At 39.2% G+C, this 9,647-nt stretch overlaps 1 long non-coding RNA gene and 1 other non-coding gene across 2 annotated transcripts; one reads left to right on the top strand and one right to left on the bottom strand.

Annotated features, from left to right (window-relative positions):
* Nucleotides 1-988: 988 nt before the first annotated feature.
* On the top strand, nt 989-1,060 carry trnad-guc (transfer RNA aspartic acid (anticodon GUC)). The gene has a single exon. It is a non-coding gene; the product is annotated as a tRNA-Asp (tRNA).
* A 4,930-nt stretch (nt 1,061-5,990) lies between these two features.
* Nucleotides 5,991-6,740, bottom strand: LOC132842373 (uncharacterized). Its single transcript, XR_009648022.1, has 3 exons — nt 6,588-6,740; nt 6,350-6,500; nt 5,991-6,130 (listed from the first exon to the last, which is right to left on the bottom strand). It is a non-coding gene; the product is annotated as an uncharacterized LOC132842373 (long non-coding RNA).
* Between the last annotated feature and the right edge of the window lie 2,907 nt (nt 6,741-9,647).

Here is a 9,647-nt window from a genome sequence, read left to right on the forward strand (position 1 = left end):
CTGTTACACTGTTTACTCTGTGGAGCTTCTGTCACTAAAACAAATTCCTCGTATTTGAAAACATACCTGCCAATAAAGCTCTTTCTGATTCTGATTCTAAATGAATTTTTTTGAGAAAATGTATTAATTGTCTAAATTCATTCCATTCCTTAATGTTGTTACTATTTTAAGATTTGAATAATATGGCATTGCATTTTGTTACCTGTTATCATTTGTTATTAAAACAATAAAAAAAAAAACAATAATAATAAATGATTAAACAGTGTGTTGAAAACAGAATTTACACCACAAATATAATAGTTGTATGTATATGTTTTTTTGAAGACACTAAATTAGCCAGACTTCCACACTAACTGGAAAAAGACCTGGTGATATTTTTTCCTTGAATATGGAAAGTGAGGAGCAAAGTTGAATAGATGGTGCAGGATGGTTCACAATCACAGGAGGAGGTGCAGTAAAAGACTGTAATGGAGTTTCTCTGGACTGGTATTTAAATAACTGCTGGTGTTCTGGTGCTTGGCCAAGTGCTTCATGTCCCATGTAAAACTCTGCTGTGTTATATGGAGCATGCTGCTTCTCTATGTGTAAAAGTTTAGTATTTTCATGTCTTTTACTGATCCAGTAAAAATATCCAGTCACCACATGAAGTTATCATAAATCCATTTCCAGTTTTTTTTTATTCCCACAATGTTCTAACAAACACGTGTTTCAGCTGAATTACAAATGATGACCTACAGCGCCACAAATCGTTAGTGGTCGGAAATATATTACATCCGTAGTGGTTTAGGGAATTTCACTCCAAGTAAGAAAAATATGTTGTTTTTGGAATATTTCTAGTACGGCTTTACAATATCTAGCCTCTACATTAACTAGATGGTGTTTAAACGTCAATTCAAATGATTTACTCTTCATCTAATCTTAAAATTTTAAACGTAACTGAGTTACGACTATTAACTTTATTTACCGTCATTTGGCCGTAGATATTCACTCCTCGTTAGTATAGTGGACAGTATCTCCGCCTGTCACGCGGAAGACCGGGGTTCGATTCCCCGACGGGGAGACACAATATTTATTTTTTTCGCACTTTGTAAATGAAGTATATCGATTTAGCAACTTTAACAGTGTTACAAAGTGTTAGTGACCCGACCTGTGTTACATTCATAGAGGTTTAGCACCGTCATATTTGGTTTTCGCTAATGACTCCATGCAGGAGTCTGGGGAACGAGCCCCGGTCAGGGAGACTGTATGGCTCCCTCCCCATAATTCATCACCAAAAATCAGAACTAAATGCCCTGGATTAGAGGTTAACATGCCTGACTCACTCCATGGTGCTTGGTGTTTAAATGTCGCTCTTGATATGGAGGCTGGATCAGAATCAGAATCAGGTTTATTGGCCAAGTGTGTTGACACACACAAGGAATTTGGTTCCAGCTGTTTGTGACTCTCAAAAGTACAGACATAAATAACACTGTAATAGACAAGACAATACAGATGATGGGATACAATATACAGTAGACAAGACAATACAGATGATGGGATACAATATACAGTAGACAAGACAATACAGATTATACAATACAATGCAGATTATACAAGACAATACAGACGATGAGATACAATATAGATTATACAAGACAACACAGACGATAAGATACAATATAGATTATACAAGACAACACAGACGATGAGATACAATATAGACAGTATGAGTATTAAATATGAATACAGAATATATGACTGGTCAGTTATGTACATAAAGTGTAAACGTGCATGTTAGTGCAAATAACAGTATTGTGTAATATTATGCTTTTTGTACATTATACAGCAGCAGTAGTGTGTGTAACATACGGATGATGTGATGACTGACAGTTCTGATAATGCAGTACTGTCTTTCTATAAAGAGACTTAATGCTGAATAGAATCAACATGCTTAATCTCATGAGCATTAATATAATAATAATATCCAAGTACAGCCATTCATAATTATAAATTTAATTTAGGAAAAGATGAGTCGAGGTACGCAGTGTTTGGAATTAAAGCTGCACACAAATACACACTGTGAACATTTATACTGTACGGATTTAGTGGCTTTGAAATTGTGAAATTGAAATGTAAAGTGTTAGTGAGAGGCGATAAAACTGCATGGAGTCTGAGAGGACAATAAGAAAGTGTCATCGAATCAAATAACTGCATGAAGAAGAAGAATGTGAGCATGTGTAATAATGGCCAAATGTGTGTAAATATTTATGATGTAGTAAGATTATTTGCATTACTGTGGCTCTCAGAGGTTATAGCTGGCAATAAGAGGTTGTGATAAACATACTAGGGGAAAAGTGCAACATAAAACTGGTATAAGTTGTTAGTTGGGTGGAGAAAAAGTTATTAGTGCATTTGCCGGGAATCGAACCCGGGCCTCCCGTTTAGCTAAAATTCCCTAAACCGTTTCCCATTCATTTTCAATGGTAGTGTGAAACCACTACGGCTGCAGTATAATTGCGGCCGCTAACCCTCTTGTGGCGCTGTTCCGTGCTTGTTCACGCCGTCCGCGCATGCGCCGTGAGAATACGTAGCATTCACAAACTGTACAGAACAGGTGTTTCAAAAACTCTAAAATACATTGAATGCTTTTAATGTTAGTTACACTCTCTATGTTAATGAGTGTGTGAAACTCTTTGTCTGTGATGGTTCCTATGGCCCATTGCCTTTTTCCATACTCTAATCAGTCAGTCACTCCTAGGTGATAAACCACTAGGCGTGAAGGACTTGTCTGTCTTGACAATACAATACGGACTATACAAGACAAGACAACACAGATTATACAATACAATACAGACGATGAGATACAATATAGACAATACAGACGATGTGATACAATATAGACAGTACAGGTATTAAATATCAATACAGAATATATGACTGATCAGTTATGTACATAAAGTGTAAGAGTGCATGTTAGTGCAAATAACAGTATTGTGTAATATTATGCTTTTTGTACATTATACAGCAGCAGTAGTGTGTGTAACATACGGATGATGTGACGACTGACAGTTCTATTAATGCAGTACTGTCTTTTTATAAAGAGACCAAGGTACTTTTTATTTACAGTCAAAGTCACTCCTAGGTGATAAACCACTAGGTGTGAAGGACTTGTCTGGGAACAGATTGTTAAGTTTGGGCCAGGGTGGCTAGGGATCATAAACAAACAGTGTATAAAGCTTTATAGAGATTATTGTAAGGTTTTGTTTTAAACAGACATGCTAACATCTAACATTTACTACTCTTTCTGTATTACAGGTCACCCTGCACAAAAAATCTGTTTTTCCCAGGGTGCATTAAGGTCGCGTTCCGTAAGGGACCACTCGGATCTCTCCTTTAGGAGCCGACTGAGGAGGCCAGGGTGATCGAAGATATCCCAGCTCTTCAGGACAAGTCAGCACCAAAGAAGAAGGAGCTCGTCAGGCAAAGCGCTCTTGCTGTGATCCGTCAAAGAGGAGGCGACACCTCTGACAAAAAATAAGTTCTTGGTGAATGCATCCTGCAGTTTGGAAAGTACAAGGGGAAATCTTTCCAGTGGCTTCTTGAAAATGACATGGGTTACACTATCTACCTAATAAAGAACATTCAGCAGGAAGAGGCCACGGGGGTCTTATTGACAGCGCCAATGATGGAGGCCATTGACAACTTGTTAAATAAGCATCATCGGAAGGAGGACTTGCTAAAGCTGGTGGATCAGGAGTATGCAGCAATGGTCCACAGCTCCTGTACTGATCCCAACAGCATGCTTTATCCAACCACAAGACTGCACATAGCACAGTATGTCAAGCACTTGGCCAAACTGCTGAACACCAGTACTTCATTAAATACAAGTCCAGAAAAACTGCATGAACGACAGCAACTCTGGCACTCATTGACCGAGGGGAGAGAAACTACCAATGTGGCAGTGGTAACTATGCACCGTGCAGTTATACATCCACCAGCCCCTGCTCAAACTACACCCTTGACTCCTGAGAGCTTAGAGAATATTGTTGAGGGCATCATGGAGAGGCGGCAACAACAGCAGGAGCAGGAGCAGCAGCAGCAGCAGCAGAAGCAACAGCCAGAGCAGAAGAAGAAGCCAAAATCTGGCCTTGTTAGAATTTTCTACTCTTCTACAAAAGGTCTTTAAAATTTAGACTGGTGAAGGACTAACAAACCACTGAATGGCATTTCAAGACTTTATGGAAAGTTATTTCAGAGAGAACTTGCATTCACAAAGAAACGCGTGGAGAAGAAAAGACAGTAAAAGCTCAAGAAGCCTGAAGCTCACCATGTTGGACACCTGTGTAGGTTTTGTAAGATGGAACTATAGCAAGCCCCAAACAGTCCACACCTACAGTACATACAGACTTCCTTGGATTTACTGGGAAATATATTTACTGTCCTTCTAAAGTCCTTTCCATTTACCAACATCAGGGGATGGAAAAAAAAGAGAAGTCAGCCTGAAATAGATAGACAGAGGTAGGTGGCAGAAAAAAAAAAGTTCTGTTGTAAATATTCTTCCACTACTTTGAATTCATAGTATACATAGTAGATATACTCTATACTGCAAACTGTTTTGGAACATCTGCCTTTACATGCACATGAACTTTAATGACATACCATTTTTATCCGTAGGGTTTAATATGGAGTTGGCCCACCCTTTTTCAGCTAACAGCTTCAACTCTTGTGGGAAACCTTTCCACAAGATTTAGGAGTGTGTTTATGGGAATTATTTTTTACCATTCCTCTAGATGTGTATTTGTGAGGTCAGGCACTGATGTTGGATGAGAAATCCTGGCTCGCAGTCTTAACTCCAATTCTTCCCAAAGGTGTTCTATCGGGTTTGAGGTCAGGTTGAGGTCACGTTCCTCTACACCAAACTCACTCATCCATGTCACCATTATGGACCTTGTTTTGTGCACTGGTTCGCAGTCATGTTGGAACAGGAAGGGGACATCCCCAAACTATTCCCAAAAAGTTGGGAGCATGAAATTGTCCAAAATGTCTTGGTATGCAAAAGCATTAAGAGTTCCTTTCACTGGAACTAAGGGGCCAACCCCAGAAAAACAACCCCACACCATAATTGGCACAATGCAAGTAATGTTTTCTCCACTGATTCAGAGTCTAAACACTGTGTGCTTCAGCACGCACTGACCACAATCTGTGATTTTACGTGGCCTACCACTTCTTGGCCGAGTTTCTTTTTTTTTTCTTATATTATTCAGAAATGTGTTACATGTCTGTATTAGTGCTTATAGTTCACAAGTTTGTGTGCAAGAGTTGGAATCGAACTTCGGTCCAACTTTACACGACCAATGCGTGTATATCGGCGCCTGTGATATAGTTATATCTACTGGGGCACCGATGGCGCTGTTCCTGGCTTCTTTTTTGAAGCCGCCATTTATTGCTCCAAGGTAATTTACCTTTTGTTATACTAGTATGTGTTTTATCATCGTTAACGGTGATGTCAGATAAGGTTTTCTGGAGCATGCCAGCATCAACATGGAGTTTGTTTGTTAGCAAACTTTACCCCAACAGCTTTTCTCTCTAATGAAGTATTGGGTGATTTAAACACTAAACTATGATTGAACATGACTCTTTTTGTAGTTCTTTTTTAAATGTATTTCATGGCTGTATTTATGTGTAATGTTTTATGAATGTCAAAATTTAAGAATGTTTTTAAGTCGCATTATAGACAACACATACACACACACATTATATATATATATATAAAATGGATGCAGTACACAGTGAAATGAAACATTTTGTAGCACTAGGGTCCTGTCTTTTCAAAAGACACAAAACTACATAAGGCAGTGATTGATTTGTCTGAAAGGTGGTAATGTCTCAAACAATGGAAGTTTTTAGTGAATACATCTTACAGTTTGGCATACAGAGCTGTTCAGGATGTGATGCTCTGAAATATACTCACAGAGGAAGAGCCTTATACAGTGGAACAGGTCCAGCTTCATGGTTAGATGATGGTTGCAGCAGCATTTTGATGCACAGGAGTTTTGTAGGTCACCAGAAACTAACTTCAGCAATGCCAGTATCCCAGTTCAGGTCCTTCTTTGCATTAATAGCTGGCACTCCAAATGCTGCACAGCAATCCCTGAAACACAACAGACAATTTAACTTAACACTAATGATGCTTAGTCAATCAACATAGACATAGCACAGGTGCAAAGGTGACTAATTACATGATCTTGATGGATGAATGGTTATCAACATATCAGTTGTTTGATGTCCACAATGCCTCACCTATCAGAAAGAGGCAAACAAGAACTTGGCGCAGGAGCCCTACAAGCATGATGCTCTGAGGAACACTTACAGAGGAAACGTCTCATACAATTGATGCACATGCGTTTCACAGATCAGCCGATGTTGCCTTAGCAATAAAGCCATTGCCAAGCTGCCAAGCATCCCAGTTCAGGTGTTCCATTTCTTCATGGTCTGGCACTATATATGCTACACAGCAATCCCTGAAAACACAACCATATATAAGTCAAGATGATGTAGCCTCGTCATATTTGTATTTTTATCTAGTTATCAATTGTGACACATCTCACCTTTCTACCCACTGGTACTGTGCCTTCTCAATTCCAGCCATCCTGTACTGGTGTGCTAACCCGTAAAAGATGGGCTCCAATGACTTTTCCGTCTCGGACTGTACCATCACCCATAATATCCACTTTTTGTTCATGACATAGGTCATGCCAGAAGGTCCTTGCCATCTTCCGGGTGTGGTCTGAGCAGAATGCCAGTTCTAAAGATCCCTGTTGGAGCCTTCTAATGGCTTCCTTCTGCCGCTGGTACTCATAGAGGCAGTCAGTAAGGAAGTGTGCAGACACACAGAATCTGTTTCATCCATCAGCATCACCATACTTGCCAAATGGATCAGGCTGAGTCTCCGTTCTTTGAATCCAGTGATGCTCTTCTAACAAGTACTTTCAGGCCTCAGAATCCAGGACATTCTGGCAAGTTAGGAGGGTGACCAAGTCTGTATGCTCTTTTTTCAGGTGCATCATTTCCATGGCAGTCATTGAGGTAGTATGCGGACACAGCAAGTCCATTCCATCCACTGGGATCATTGTACTCCCCAAAGGGTGCAGACTGCATATCCTTTCTAAGAAATCCTATGATTCTTCTTTTACTTTACTTTCCAGCCTCAGACTCTAGAACATTCTGTCAGTTGAAGTAAACCAAACAGCAGAAAAGCTTAAAATTATTTGCCATAGTGTGCTACAACTGGCCTGGTTTTTGACGAGTCAGGTACCTTATACTAACAAGCAGTCAGAATTTGGTGTTTTGTAGAAGGAATAGTAATTATAAACCATGGCCTAATCAAATTTAGTTAGAGGGGAAATCCCCTGAGGTGATTAGTCTAAAGACTTCCTAGTTAATATAATTCTGGCCACTACTACTTTGCGGTGCTGTTTGCTGCATGCACACCTAAAACTCATCATGAGTAATTCAGCTGAACTGCACTTCTTGTTGGCACATTGTGGAAATAATGAAAACTGGTGATGTTCTGAGCAGCTATTGTTTACTTCTGGCTGGGCATTTTTACTGGATCAATAAATGGCATGGAAATACGTTTACACACAGCACAAAAGCCTAACGACATATTACATGAAATCACCTTTCCAAGCACCAGCACTCCTTTAAATACAAGTCTAAATAAACTCCTTGAGAGATAAGAGCTCTGGCAGTCTTTTTGTTTTTAGACACATCCTGTTGTGAATTTATCTGCACCAACTCTGGCTAAGCCTTGAACCCAGAATGCTAAACTTTCAAACACCCTACCTTTCTTCCACTATTCAACGTTTGTTCTTCACTTTCTACCTTTATGGCCCATCTTAAAATCTCAACATTTGCAATCTTCTCATGTGGTGATCAGTCTAATCACCAAATGGGACAGCAGCACAGTTCATAACATCATGCAAATGTGAGTCAACAGCTTCAGTTACTGTTCATATTAGATGAAAAAAGTTTAATCTCTTTCTGACGTGTGGTATGGCTGTTGTTACCAGATTAAGTATTTCAGTCTTTATCGTGAGCCTTCTTTCCCTATTGTTTACTATTACTTGCCAGTTTTTTGGCCACCACATTTACATAGTAAATTATTAAGAGATGCACTGCTAGTACTCTTGTGCTTTTCTATTCATTTGGGAGTAGGAAGGAAACCCTACACAGAATCTGAGGACTGAGCCAAGGACCCTGGAGATGTCAGGCCATTACACCACCTTGAGACGCAATACAGCGAAACGCAATCCTGTTACCTGCTGTTAGATAAACAATTCAAACATTCCGTAACTAAAAGAACCAGAATCTACAAAAATGCAAATGTATTGAGCAATTTTTCTGTAATAAATTCACACCAAACATGACATTTTTTTTATTGGTGTTTAAACACATAATTCTTCATACAGTTGGTGATAAAAATTAGAGAATCATTTCTAAACTTTTTTTTGTTTTGAAAGCTTGTTTCCTCAAAGGAATATTTAAAGGAATATTTGCTGTTTCATTTTTTCATCAAAAACCTTTCATTTGTTCACTGTTTTTTTGTAAGCAATCATTTTGTGATATTTAATTATTTTTATTTTTTGACTTTGAAAAATCTAAAACATTAAAACATTTGTTTGTGGAAAAGAGAGATTACATGGTCATTTTTAAATGTCCATATTATCTATATTATTGATTATAATATAATTGGAGAAAAACTGATTATAGAGTGAGTTGAAATGCTCTTCATGACATGACATGTGTATGAAATGTTAAATGCACTGCTACATATTCATTCATTCATCTTCTACCACTTATCCGAACTACCTCGGGTCACAAGGAGCCTGTGCCTATCTCAGGCATCATTGGGCATCAAGACAGGATACACCCTGGACGGAGTGCCAACCCATCACAGGACACACACACACACACACACACACACGCAATCACACACTACGGACAATTTTCCAGAGATGCCAATCAACCTACCATGCATGTCTTTGGACCGGGGGAGGAAACCGGAGTACCCGGAGGAAACCCCCGAGGCACGGGGAGAACATGCAAACTCCACACACACAAGGTGGAGGCGGGAATCGAACCCCAACCCTGGAGGTGTGAGGCGAACGTGCTAACCACTAAGCCACCGTGCCCCCCTGCTACATATTTACAATTTATATTTTTTCCCAACCTAAAATCTGTATTTACAAAAAAAAATCATTAAAAATAAAAATTTAACTCCTTAAAAATTAAACATTTTTTGTATTTTATTATTTTTTTTATAAATATTTTTATTTTTAAATATTTTTTCTACTACAGCTACTCTGTAATTTTCCATTAATTTGTTATTTAAATGTGAACTATAGAGAGTAGCTACAGGAGCTACAACCCTTAAAGAACGGTGACGCTTCACAGACCAATGAGAGGCGAGAACCTGAAAGTTTTGTGCCGTGTCAGCCAATCAGGTGCGGTTTAAACGTCCTAACGCTTGATTCAACGACTGTTACGCCTTGTAGATAAGAAGCACGAATCAGAGCGCGTCGGAGGCGGGATTAAACGCCACGCTGTCTGACAGCGCTCTCGTCCAATCAGCGCACTGAATGGACACAGCCGTTAGCTCGCGTAGC

This window comes from Tachysurus vachellii, chromosome 3, assembly GCF_030014155.1.
Source record: "Tachysurus vachellii isolate PV-2020 chromosome 3, HZAU_Pvac_v1, whole genome shotgun sequence".
Classification (NCBI taxonomy): domain Eukaryota; kingdom Metazoa; phylum Chordata; class Actinopteri; order Siluriformes; family Bagridae; genus Tachysurus; species Tachysurus vachellii.